This window comes from Lepisosteus oculatus, unplaced genomic scaffold (assembly GCF_040954835.1).
Source record: "Lepisosteus oculatus isolate fLepOcu1 unplaced genomic scaffold, fLepOcu1.hap2 HAP2_SCAFFOLD_40, whole genome shotgun sequence".
Lineage (NCBI taxonomy): Eukaryota > Metazoa > Chordata > Actinopteri > Semionotiformes > Lepisosteidae > Lepisosteus > Lepisosteus oculatus.
Window position 1 is genome coordinate 509,620 of NW_027167934.1, and position 13,310 is coordinate 522,929.

Here is a 13,310-nt window from a genome sequence, read left to right on the forward strand (position 1 = left end):
TTCCCACGCTACTTAGACACTTTGTTTACGCTCAGTGCTGGATTTTGGGAACTTCAGGACGAGTGGGAATTTTCTCCTATCTGTCCATTCTGTTTTGTTTTGGAGACTCTTGGCTGCCTATGTTGTTCAGTGCACCGTGAAGGAAACATTTTCCAAAACTGTGTCAGCTCAAAAGTTGTAAGAAAACCTCTCCAGGTGCTTTAACTCTCTTCATTTTTGTCATTTAATGTGACACTCGATGTATAACTGGAGCCTCACATATGCAAATGGTGAGGCTCCAGTTCGACACCCAGTTCCACACCACTTTACAGTATATGACAAAAGCATGGCAGACTGTGCCGGACCAGCTGGTAACTTCCGCTTATTTTGACCATATTAAACATTGGAAATCTTCCCACTTGCATTTGTGACACTTGATTTTGGCTCCACCTAAGACACTCTTAAATCTTCAAACACTTTTCTCTTCTCCCGCAACACACTTGTCTGTCGGCACTATGTGGCAGCGTTGCATGACAACCCATCTCACCACGGAAAGGAACCTAACAGCTTTGGTAAGAGAGTAGAATTACCTGAAGAACTGCTTTCCATGGAAGCAGGACCGAGCGATGTAGCATTTTTATAGTACCAGGAAAGGAGAAGCGGCACTTCGCCTTTGCCGCACAGGCACAAGGTGACGTGCGGCAGACGCCGTAGTCGGCAGGATTCGAACCTGAGCGGGGAGTCCCCAATGGATTTCAAATCCATCGCCTTAACTACTCGGCCACGACTACAGCGAGCTCGCCGCCGCCGCATTCCTCCTATAATCTAACACGGAGTGCGAGGTGGCTGCGGAAACCTTTTTAAAGTCGCTCTCTGTTAAAAAAAAAACCTTTCACAAGATACATGCCGGCAGACAGACACGCCTCAGAGGGTTTAAGGCTGGCTTCACGTTCAAATGATAAAGTCTCCCCGTCCGGATGTCAAAATGCAACTTTGGCAGACAGAAAAAACATCAACAAACCACAAATGTGGACAAGGATTTTACAAGCTGCACCACACTGCACTTTCAAAAGCATTTACATTCGTGTTAGACGCAGGAATTGTCTTTGTTTTGCGCGCTTACGAACGCCATAGAAAACGAAACAAAACAAAAGCCCTCAGCTCCTGTACTTGATTATAACGCCGTTACGTGTCGAAGCAGGAATTTACGTCATCTTACCACTGCAACATGGGGAATAGAGGGAAATGAACACACGCTACGAATCGTCTCAATCACTCCCTAGAGTCGTAAGGCACATTGAAGGGTGCACCCCCATCATTAATCGTTGGGCCTCTGTAAAAGGAAAGCTGTTGAGCAGTCTTTGAAACAGCTCGGATGAAACACTTGATTGCTTCCATGTGCATCTGGAGCCCACTTCTTATTTTCACTTCACGCCGCCCAAAGCTTTTCTAAAACAGGAGATTCGCGTTTGGGAATGCGCCCTGCCCTACAAATAAAACAGGTCTACGGGTCTGAAACCTGCTCCACGGAAAACAGTTCTGTTGCGCTTTTGATCAAAGGGAGATTCTCTGTTCTTACTTTTTGATTACATAACACCCAAAGGGGCTTCTTTGGAGCTGGATTCCAACCAGCATCCTAAAGTTTCTTGGCGGTATCCTTTACAGTCCTCTGTTCGGTCGACAAGGAACAGTAGGGGGCAGCTTTCCTCACACATACAGTGCAATGTACTGTAGTGTTCCCCTTCATTGAATTCGCAGTTCTGCATCAGACCTCTAACTCGTTTCCTTAGCTTGGATTTAAGCCACGAAGCAGGCTTCTACTGTATAAACGTCTAGAGGAATCACAAACTATTTGAGAGGCCATCATCCCAGGGGGAACTGACAAAGTCTATCCCTAAACACCTAGCGCAGTCTCTCGAGAGACTGTCAAAAATCGCTTTCTCCGTTTGTGCTGCAAGTAAGTGAAAACGCGGTCTCAACCCAGAGCCACTTGGCAGCAGCGGCACGTAAATACTGTTACTACCACTGCTCGATACCAACGTTAGCCTACTATACCATGTTCAGCCACCGCTAGAAAATGTAAGGCTCTAGTACTGGAGCAAACAAAAGGAGAGCCAACGTCAAACGTAGAGAGCGACGAGGATGGGATTCGAACCCATGCGTGCAGAGCACAATGGATTAGCAGTCCATCGCCTTAACCACTCGGCCACCTCGTCGATGAAACTGGGCTGTCCAGACATGGGTTGGCGCGCTCCAGATGATCTTTTTCTTTTTTTTCCCTCGTACTCAAGGGTCCTTTTCCTGTTCCACATGCGATTTCAACATTTTCCTTGGGAGATGTCAAGCCAGCAAGCCACTGCTGTGGTTCAGTGGCCATTGTGGAGTTCAGTGGCCCTGTTGTACACAGAAAGCACATTGAGCTCCTTGGACATGAAAAGTTCCAGATAAAAGCCATTTGTCATCCTTTCTCTTGGTGTCGATGTTGCTATTGTATGTAAAGGTGGCAACTTGCTCAGCGAGCAGGCGGAGCACACACCGAATGCAGATGTGTCTGAGTGGTGTGTCCAAGTGGCTGCAAAAGGACAACACTACTGGGGCGCCGTTGCTTAGTTGGTTAAAGCGCTTGTCTCTTAAACAGGAGATCCTGAGTCCGAATCCCAGTGGTGCCTTCTTTGTTCTGTCTTCTCGAACAGAACTGGTCCTTACAGACAACCGCCTACGGCTAGACTTAATTAAATGCAAGTATTCATTTCCTGTCTTTAACGCGACTTGTTTTTCTTAAAATGGATGGAACTTGCAAAACATGAAATACAAACATTGCTAATCAGCGCTAGCGGCTGGCAAAAAAAAAGAAGTCAGCAATGTTTTTTTTCTTTAACCTTAACCCTGCTAATGGAGAAGAGTTAAACGACCGAGTCTATGCAGCTTAAACGGTGCTCATGTCGGGTTCTTAGCTGAAAGGGTGGTAAATCACGCTCACCCCAGTCCTTAATCTTTTAAAAGGATACAATATTGAACCTAGTCGCCACATCACATACATCCTGTTCAACGATAAAAAAGTGACATCTATCCTCGATCCAGAGTAAATCCCATGATGAGGGCATATTTTTTTCCACTTTACCATGAGTCGGGCTCAGCTGCACAGAGGCGAGAGCAGAGCAATGAGGTCACAGGGACAGGGGAGTCACATGCTGGCGGTTTGAACACGCGGAAGATCACTGAGGGATCCACAGTATATGGACCCTCCGTGCGCCATCAGTCCACACTCCGGACTCTGAATCCTGCCATCCGAGTTAAGATCTCGGCGGAACCTGAGGCACAGTTCCTTCTTAAAACGTAATCTGGTGAGCATTTCTAGAATCGTACTTGTATAGATGCAGCCTTTAATGTGTTGCTGGGTTAAAATTGATGACTTCTTGAACTTCAGTAGGCAACTGCCCTCTTGATTTCGGATTTAATTTCTTTATTACAGGGGCGCTTTTATGAAGACAGAGTCATGTTCAGGTACTTTGCTTGATGGAGGAAGCATATTTCGGACTCTGTGATCTGCTCACCTGGAAAGGTCTGCTGTACTACTACAAGAGAGAAGTAGAGTCTGGAAGAATGGACAATTTTATGATGCTTTGGAAGATAATGTTTTTTTTTTCTTTGAAATCGAAATGAATCAGAATATCAGTGCAAAAGACAAACTCTTGGTTTGGTTTAAAGAGATATGGTTTTAAAACAGACAAAATGTAGAAAACAGGTGTTTCTCACTTTTGGAAAAGAATGGACCGGGGGTAATATTTTACTAGGTGCAGTGCTCATCTCACTGGGTTACAGTCCTGCAGTGTCACACCAGGGCCAGTGGCGCAATGGATAACGCGTCTGACTACGGATCAGGAGATTGCAGGTTCGACTCCTGCCTGGCTCGGGTCGTTTTTAAACACATCGGGCTACTCCCTAAGTAGTCTGTGCTACTTACTGCATTGTAATCGTACCCAGTAAGATATTTCCTTCATGTAAATGAACTGCACCTGACAGCTTTAGAAAAACACCTGGGCTCAGTACGGTGCTGAGAGCTTAGCGTTGCTGTTCTAATTAGCACGCACTGCGTCGGCTATGAGCCCGAACCTTTCAATTATTCCGATCAGTAAGTCAACACGTAGTCCACATGAACGGTAGAAATATTCTCTTGTCTGTCTCTTGTTTGTATAGAACTGAATGTCCCTGACAATGTACTGTTAGTTTTAATTGAAGAACGGCATTTGTGTTCAAATATACCAGACAAGTTTATGTAACTGCTCATGCGACACTCAGTTGTAATTAGTCAAGAAAAAAAAGTCGAACAACAGCTGCGGGTTTGATTCTGAACGTATGAGATTGCAGCGCCTTTTACTTCCATTGACAAATGATAGAGATTCGAAGAGAGATCCTTCAGACCAGCAAGCAAACCCACGGCTTTTTCGGTTTTCTATCTAGGCAACGTTGGTGTCTGCAATAGCATACATGAAAGCGTGATGCAATTTCTGTGGCTACATTTGTTGCACGTCATGCACAGTAAGAGTGTTTCTAACACCAAATAAAAAGTCAACAATTAGCGATCACGCCTTCTCCTCAGTTAACCCACTGAAACCCTTGCTGTTAACAGTTCTTTACTGCGTGCTTTACCAGCACCTACATATCGTGTCGGTTCTTTCAGCTTTATTCATTAGGTTTTCAAAGGCATAAGTAGAGCACCAGAGGTGCGAACGCAAAATGTGTAGTTATCTGAAGAATTGATTTCCATGGCAGCGGGTCCAAGCGATTTCGCGTTGTTATAGTACCAGGAAAGGAAAAGCGGCACTTCGCCTCTGCCGCGCAGGCACAAGGCGACGTGCGGCAGACGCCGGAGTCGGCAGGTTTCGCACCTGCGCGGGGAAGCCCCAACGCATTTTGAGCCCATCGCCTTAACCACTCGAGCACGACAAATGCGAGCTCGCCGCCGCCGCATTCCTCCTATAATCAAACACGGACTGCGATTTGGCTGCGGAAACCTTTTTAAAGTTGCTCTCCGTTAAAAAAAATACCTTTCACAAGATTCGTGCCGGCAGACAGACACGCCTCAGAGGGTTTAAGGCTGGCTTCACGTTCAAATGATAAAGTCCCCCAGTCCGGATGTCAAAATGCAACTTTGGCAGACAGAAAAAACATCAACAAACCAAAAATGTGGACAAGGATTTTACAAGCTGCACCACACTGCACTTTCAAAAGCATTTACATTCGTGTTAGACGCAGGAATTGCCTTTGATTTGCGCGCTTACGAACGCCATGGAAAACGAAACAAAACTAAAGCCCTCAGCTCCTGCACTTGATTATAATGCCGTTACGTGTCGAAGCAGGAATTTACGTCATCCTACCACTGCAACACGGGGAATAGAGGGAAATGAGCACAAGCTACGAATTGTCTCTAATCAGTCCCTACAGTTGTAAGACGCCTGGAAGCGTGCACCCCCATCATTAATCTTTGCGCATCTGTGCAAGGTAAACTCTGGAGCAGTCTCTGAAACGGCTCAAAGGAAACACGTGATTGATTCCATATGCATCTGGGGTTCATTTCTTATTTACATTTAATTCAAGGGAAAGGCTTGGGTCAGTTTCAGACGGCCTCCAACAGCGAGATTCAAGCGCCCCACCTTCAGCCCAATCTGCGCCGCCAGAACGACAACGGCTCCTCTGGTCTTTGGGGTGCGGTTGTGACCCCGTAACCTAAAGTGTTGGTGGCAGACAAATGGAGACTAACAGGTGATGTCCTAGGACATGACTACATTGTGACACTCGGTGGGGATGGTGACCATTGCTTGGAAAAGAGTGCGAGGCCCCTTTAGAAAAACATTTTGTTAACAGGCATTCTGCCTCAGCCTAAACACCTATAGCTTGCAAAGCGCATGCTATTAGACAGGCACCTCTGCAAGACCTTAAGAGTCTCTTAAACTAGTGATAGTAAGGTGTTCCCAATGGGCGATGTTTGGCTTTCAAATCATCTCTCTGTGGAAGTGCCGAGATGCAGCTGTTTAAGGCTTAGAAGCAGCTGACTGTTTCACTACCTAGCTGATTACTGTCAGTCAGGGAGCTCAGAGGTGAAAAGCCTGTCTGAGAGACAATTCGCCGTCGATGAGTTCAATATGTTCCGTACCAGCTCGGCGCAACTGAGATCATCTTGGTAGCCGTGTAGCTCAGATGAGTGAGAGCGTGTGTGTGTGTACCACCGTGATTGGATGCCGGTCCTTCTCAGGTCACAGTAAACCTTCTGCTGCCTAACTTCCCTAATTTTGGGGATCCCTTTGAAAAAGCAAAGGAAAAAAAACTGGCTCTTCATCAGCATGATCGACCTCACCCAGTGTGGCGCAGTGGCCTAATGGCTAAGACACTGGCCTCCTAAGCCAGGGATTGTGGGTTTGAGTACCATCTGGGGTGCTCCTGTCCCATTTTGAGCGTACAAATGTCCTTTTGATTTGCAAAGCTACAACCCCACCTTACTCAGTGAGCGTCTCTTCTTTTCTCTCACATACAGTTGGGAGAAAAACTTTTGTAAACAGCCCTTCGGAATGATGTGGATTTCTGCATGAATGGCTCCTAACATGTGATCTTATCTTTATCTAAGTCATAATAATTAATAAAGAGAGTCTGATTTCACAAACAACACACGCCCAACATTTGACATTGCTGTTTCTTTATTGACCAAATGGTTTAAACAATCAAGGTCATTGATGGAAAAAGTACGTGAACCCTTATATTAAGGAGCTAGTGGAACTTCCTTTATGACAAAAACCTCAACCCCCACTTTCTGTAGCGGCTGGTCAGACCTGAGCAGCGGTTAGGAGGTATTTTGGCCTATTCCTCTATGCAAAACTGTTTCAGTTCATGTATATTTTTGGGATGTCTTGCGCTGAACGGCCTGCTTCAGATCACGCCACAGCACTTCAATGGGATTGGGGTCAGGACTCTTACTTGGCCATCCCAAAATACGGAATTTCTTCTGTTTCAGCCACTCTGTTGTTGATGTACTCCTTTGTTTTTGTCATGCTGCATGACCCAGCCTCTTTCGAGTTTTAGATCACAGGCAGACACCCTGACATTCTGCTGTAGAATTTCCTGATACATCTTGGAATTCATCGGTCCCTCGATGATTGCAAGCCGTACAGCCTCCGCCATGTTTCCCAGGTGGGATGAGGTTTTGGAGTTGGTATGCAGTGTTTTGTTATCTCCAAACATAACGCTGTGCACATTTACCAACAAGTTCAACTTTTGTCATGTCTGTCCACAGAACATTGTTCCAGGAGTTGCTGTGGAACATCCATGTGGTCTTTAGCAAACTTGAGAGGGGCAGTGGTGGTTTTTTTTGGGGGGAGAGCAGTGGTTTCCTCCGTGGTGACCTCGCATGATCACCACTCCTGTTCAGATTTCTTCTTATGGTGGACTCATGAGCACAGACGTAAGACAAAGTCAACCACCTGTTCGCTAGATCCCATCCCCACTCAGCTAGTCAAAGATTCCCCTGAAGGACTGGCAGGACCTATAATTAGTATGATGAATGCATCGCTTGCGTCAGGCGTTGTACCTGATCAATTTAAGGTAGCGGTTGTTAGACCGCTCCTTAAGAAGTCAAATTTGGATCCACAAGTTCTTAACAACTACAGGCCTGTCTCAAAGGTCCCATTTCAATCTAAAAGTTTTGAGAGAATAGTTGTTGCCCAATGTCAATCGTATCTGGATTCAAATAATATACTTGAGAAATTTCAGTCTGCTTTCTGAAACTGCATTAACGAGAGTCGTAAATGATATTCTCTTAGCTACTGATGTGGGGAATGCAACAGTGCTTGTGCTTCTAGATCTTAGAGCTGCCTTTGACACGGTTGACCTCTCTGTTTTGTTACACAGGCTTGAGTTTGAGGTTGGCTTATCTGGAACCGTCCTTCAGTGGTTTACTTCACATTTTACTCATCGTTTTCATTATGTTCAAATATCTAATAATTGTACTGCTTCATCAACGTCACCAGTTCAATTTGGGGTACCAGACGGATCAGTGCCGGGGCCAATATTGCTCTCTCTCTCTACATGCTGCTGCTAGGTAGGATAATACGAAAAAATAATATGAACTTTCATTCATATGCTGATGACACTCAAATAAACATTTTGTTCACACCAAACGACAACTTTTCTATTATCACTTTAGTTAAATGCATTAATGAAGGAAAGACTTGGATGTGTGAAAACTTTTTGTTACTCAACTCTGAGAAAACTGAGGATCTGTTGATCGGAGGCAACAATACTGATAGGACTACTAAAACTTCAGCACTTAACTCAGAGGATTTAAACATTTGCCTCAAAGAGACAGCACGTAACCTAAGTGGCATATTAGACACAAGGCTCTTAACAACTTGCATTGTTAAGTGCCTTGAGACAACCTTGTTGTGAAAGGTGCTATATAGAAATACATTGATTTGAACTGAATTGACAATGTAAAATGTTGTGCGTGTTGTTTGTTAAACAAGACTGTCTTTATTTATTATTATGCGTCAGATGAAGATCAGATCACATTTTAAGAGCCAATCATGTAGAAATCCAGATCATTCGCGTTTTAAAAGTTGCGGGAAAAGCGAAACAGGTGCTTTTCCTTTGTTGCGCAGACACACGACGACACCGTAGGCGGCAGGACTTGAAGCTTCGCAGGGAGACCCCGATGGCTTTCTAGTCCATCGCCCTAACCACTCGGCCGCCGCCGCCGCCACTGCCTTTTTGATGCAGTCTAACATAGAGTGCCGGGCAGCGGCGGAAACCTTTTTCAAAGTCGCTTTCCGTTTAACAACAACAAAAAAAACTTTCACAAAATGCATGCTAGCAGACAAATGCGCCTCAGAGGACTTAAGGCTGGCTTCAAGTTGGAATGATAAAGTCTCCCCGTCCGGTCAGGAAAAGGGAACTTTGTTAGACAGAAAGAAGGAAGTAACAATAACGGAGAATTGTGTGCAAGGATTTTAGAAGCTGCGCAGCCCTGCAGTTTCAATAGCCCTTTTATTCGTGTTAGATGCTGGAATTGCCTTTTTTTGACGCTCTTACGAATGCGATGTCAACGAAAACAGAACAAAGCACAAAAAACCCTCAAGTCCTGCAGTTGGATAGAATGCCGTTACGCGTCCAAGCCGTATTTGACTTCATCCTACCATTGCAACACGGGGCGTATATGGAAACGAACACACGCTACGAATTGTCTCTAATCAGTCCCTACAGTTGTAAGGCGCCTGGAAGCGTGCACCCCCATCATTAATCTTTGCGCATCTGTGCAAGGTAAACTCTGGAGCAGTCTTTGAAACGGCTCAAAGGAAACACGTGATTGATTCCATGTGCATCTGGGGTTCATTTATTTATTTACATTTAATTCAAGGGAAAGGCTTGGGTCAGTTTCAGACGGCCTCCAACAGCAAGATTCAAGCGCCCCACCTTCAGCCCAATCTGCGCTGCCAGAACGACAACGGCTCCTCTGCTCTCCGGGGTGCGGTTGTGACCCCGTAACCTAAAGTGTTGGTGGCAGACAAATGGAGACTAACAGGTGACATCCTAGGACATGACTACGTTGTGACACTCGGTGGGGATGGTGACCATTGCTTGGAAAAGAGTGCATGCCCCTTTAGAAAAACATTTTGTTAACAGGCATTCTGCCTCAGCCTAAACACCTATAGCTTGCAAAGCGCATGCTATTAGACAGGCACCTCTGCAAGACCTTAAGAGTCTCTTAAACTAGTGATAGTAAGGTGTTCCCAATGGGCGATGTTCGGCTTTCAAATCATCTCTCCGTGGAAGCGCCGAGATGCAACTGTTTAAGGTTTAGAAGCAGCTGACTGTTTCACTACCTAGCTGATCACTGTTAGTCAGGGAGCTCAGAGGTGAAAAGCCTGTCTGAGAGACAATTCGCCGTCGATCAGTTCAATATGTTCCGTACCAGCTCGGCGCACCTGAGATCATCTTGGTAGCCGTGTAGCTCAGATGAGTGAGAGCGTGTGTGTGTGTACCACCGTGATTGGATGCCGGTCCTTCTCAGGTCACAGTAAACCTTCTGCTGCCTAACTTCCCTAATTTTGGGGATCCCTTTGAAAAAGCAAAGGAAAAAAAAAACTGGCTCTTCATCAGCGTGATCGACCCCACTCAGTGTACCCCAGTGGCCTAATGGATAAGGCACTGGCTTCCTAAGCCAGGGATTGTGGGTTTGAGTCCCATCTGGGGTGCTCCTGTCCCTTTTTGAGTGTACAAATGTCCTTGTGATTTGTGAAGCTGCAACCCCACCTTACTCAGTGAGCGTCTCTGCTTTTCTCTCAGTTGGGAGAAAAACTTTTGTAAACAGCCCTTCGGAATGATGTGGATTTCTGCATGAATGGCTCCTAACATGTGATCTTATCTTTATCTAAGTCATAATAATTAATAAAGAGAGTCTGATTTCACAAACAACACACGCCCAACATTTGACATTGCTGTTTCTTTATTGACCAAATGGTTTAAACAATCAAGGTCATTGATGGAAAAAGTACGTGAACCCTTATATTAAGGAGCTAGTGGAACCTCCTTTATTGACAAAAACCTCAACATCCAACAAACCTCAGCATCCGCCATGCTTCCCAGGTGGGATGAGGTTTTGGAGTTGGTATGCAGAGTTTTGTTATCTCCAAACATAATGCTGTGCACATTTACCAACAAGTTCAACTTTTGTCACGTCTGTCCACAGAACATTGTTCCAGGAGTTGCTGTGGAACATCCATGTGGTCTTTAGCAAACTTGAGAGGGGCAGTGGTGTTTTTTTTGGGGGGGAGAGCAGTAGTTTCCTCCGTGGTGACCTCGCATGATCACCACTCCTGTTCAGATTTCTTCTTATGGTGGACTCATGAGCACAGACGTAAGACAAAGTCAACCACCTGTTCGCTAGATCCCATCCCCACTCAGCTAGTCAAAGATTCCCCTGAAGGACTGGCAGGACCTATAATTAGTATGATGAATGCATCGCTTGCGTCAGGCGTTGTACCTGATCAATTTAAGGTAGCGGTTGTTAGACCGCTCCTTAAGAAGTCAAATTTGGATCCACAAGTTCTTAACAACTACAGGCCTGTCTCAAAGGTCCCATTTCAATCTAAAAGTTTTGAGAGAATAGTTGTTGCCCAATGTCAATCGTATCTGGATTCAAATAATATACTTGAGAAATTTCAGTCTGCTTTCTGAAACTGCATTAACGAGAGTCGTAAATGATATTCTCTTAGCTACTGATGTGGGGAATGCAACAGTGCTTGTGCTTCTAGATCTTAGAGCTGCCTTTGACACGGTTGACCTCTCTGTTTTGTTACACAGGCTTGAGTTTGAGGTTGGCTTATCTGGAACCGTCCTTCAGTGGTTTACTTCACATTTTACTCATCGTTTTCATTATGTTCAAATATCTAATAATTGTACTGCTTCATCAACGTCACCAGTTCAATTTGGGGTACCAGACGGATCAGTGCCGGGGCCAATATTGCTCTCTCTCTCTACATTCTGCTGCTAGGTAGGATAATACGAAAAAATAATATGAACTTTCATTCATATGCTGATGACACTCAAATAAACATTTTGTTCACACCAAACGACAACTTTTCTATTATCACTTTAGTTAAATGCATTAATGAAGGAAAGACTTGGATGTGTGAAAACTTTTTGTTACTCAACTCTGAGAAAACTGAGGATCTGTTGATCGGAGGCAACAATACTGATAGGACTACTATAACTTCAGCACTTAACTCAGAGGATTTAAACATTTGCCTCAAAGAGACAGCACGTAACCTAAGTGGCATATTAGACACAAGGCTCTTAACAACTTGCATTGTTAAGTGCCTTGAGACAACCTTGTTGTGAAAGGTGCTATATAGAAATACATTGATTTGAACTGAATTGACAATGTAAAATGTTGTGCGTGTTGTTTGTTAAACAAGACTGTCTTTATTTATTATTATGCGTCAGATGAAGATCAGATCACATTTTAAGAGCCAATCATGTAGAAATCCAGATCATTCGCGTTTTAAAAGTTGCGGGAAAAGCAAAACAGGTGCTTTTCCTTTGTTGCGCAGACACACGACGACACCGTAGGCGGCAGGACTCGAAGCTTCGCAGGGAGACCCCGATGGCATTCTAGTCCATCGCCCTAACCACTCGGCCACCGCCGCCGCCACTGCCTTTTTGTTGCAGTCTAACATAGAGTGCCGGGCAGCGGTGGAAACCTTTTTCAAAGTCGCTTTCCGTTTAACAACAACAAAAAAAACTTTCACAAAATGCATGCTAGCAGACAAATGCGCCTCAGAGGACTTAAGGCTGGCTTCAAGTTGGAATGATAAAGTCTCCCCGTCCGGTCAGGAAAAGGGAACTTTGTTAGACAGAAAGAAGGAAGTAACAATAACGGAGAATTGTGTGCAAGGATTTTAGAAGCTGCGCAGCCCTGCAGTTTCAATAGCCCTTTTATTCGTGTTAGATGCTGGAATTGCCTTTTTTTGACGCTCTTACGAATGCGATGTCAACGAAAACAGAACAAAGCACAAAAAACCCTCAAGTCCTGCAGTTGGATAGAATGCCGTTACGCGTCCAAGCCGTATTTGACTTCATCCTACCATTGCAACACGGGGCGTATATGGAAACGAACACACGCTACGAATTGTCTCTAATCAGTCCCTACAGTTGTAAGGCGCCTGGAAGCGTGCACCCCCATCATTAATCTTTGCGCATCTGTGCAAGGTAAACTCTGGAGCAGTCTTTGAAACGGCTCAAAGGAAACACGTGATTGATTCCATGTGCATCTGGGGTTCATTTATTTATTTACATTTAATTCAAGGGAAAGGCTTGGGTCAGTTTCAGACGGCCTCCAACAGCGAGATTCAAGCGCCCCACCTTCAGCCCAATCTGCGCCGCCAGAACGCCAACGGCTCCTCTGCTCTCCGGGGTGCGGTTGTGACCCCTTAACCTAAAGTGTTGGTGGCAGACAAATGGAGACTAACAGGTGATGTCCTAGGACATGACTACATTGTGACACTCGGTGGGGATGGTGACCATTGCTTGGAAAAGAGTGCGAGGCCCCTTTAGAAAAACATTTTGTTAACAGGCATTCTGCCTCAGCCTAAACACCTATAGCTTGCAAAGCGCATGCTATTAGACAGGCACCTCTGCAAGACCTTAAAAGTCTCTTAAACTAGTGATAGTAAGGTGTTCCCAATGGGCGATGTTTGGCTTTCAAATCATCTCTCTGTGGAAGCGCCGAGATGCAGCTGTTTAAGGCTTAGAAGCAGCTGACTGTTTCACTACCTAGCTGATTA

General features: G+C 45.1%; 4 non-coding genes across 4 annotated transcripts; 2 read left to right on the forward strand and 2 right to left on the reverse strand.

Annotated features, from left to right (window-relative positions):
* Window positions 1–688: 688 nt before the first annotated feature.
* trnas-uga (transfer RNA serine (anticodon UGA)) lies at window positions 689–770 on the reverse strand. Its single transcript has one exon. It is a non-coding gene; the product is annotated as a tRNA-Ser (tRNA).
* A 1,343-nt stretch (window positions 771–2,113) lies between these two features.
* Window positions 2,114–2,195, reverse strand: trnas-gcu (transfer RNA serine (anticodon GCU)). Its single transcript has one exon. It is a non-coding gene; the product is annotated as a tRNA-Ser (tRNA).
* Window positions 2,196–3,819: 1,624 nt separating this feature from the next.
* Window positions 3,820–3,892, forward strand: trnar-acg (transfer RNA arginine (anticodon ACG)). Its single transcript has one exon. It is a non-coding gene; the product is annotated as a tRNA-Arg (tRNA).
* Window positions 3,893–10,147: 6,255 nt separating this feature from the next.
* On the forward strand, window positions 10,148–10,220 carry trnar-ccu (transfer RNA arginine (anticodon CCU)). Its single transcript has one exon. It is a non-coding gene; the product is annotated as a tRNA-Arg (tRNA).
* Window positions 10,221–13,310: the final 3,090 nt, after the last annotated feature.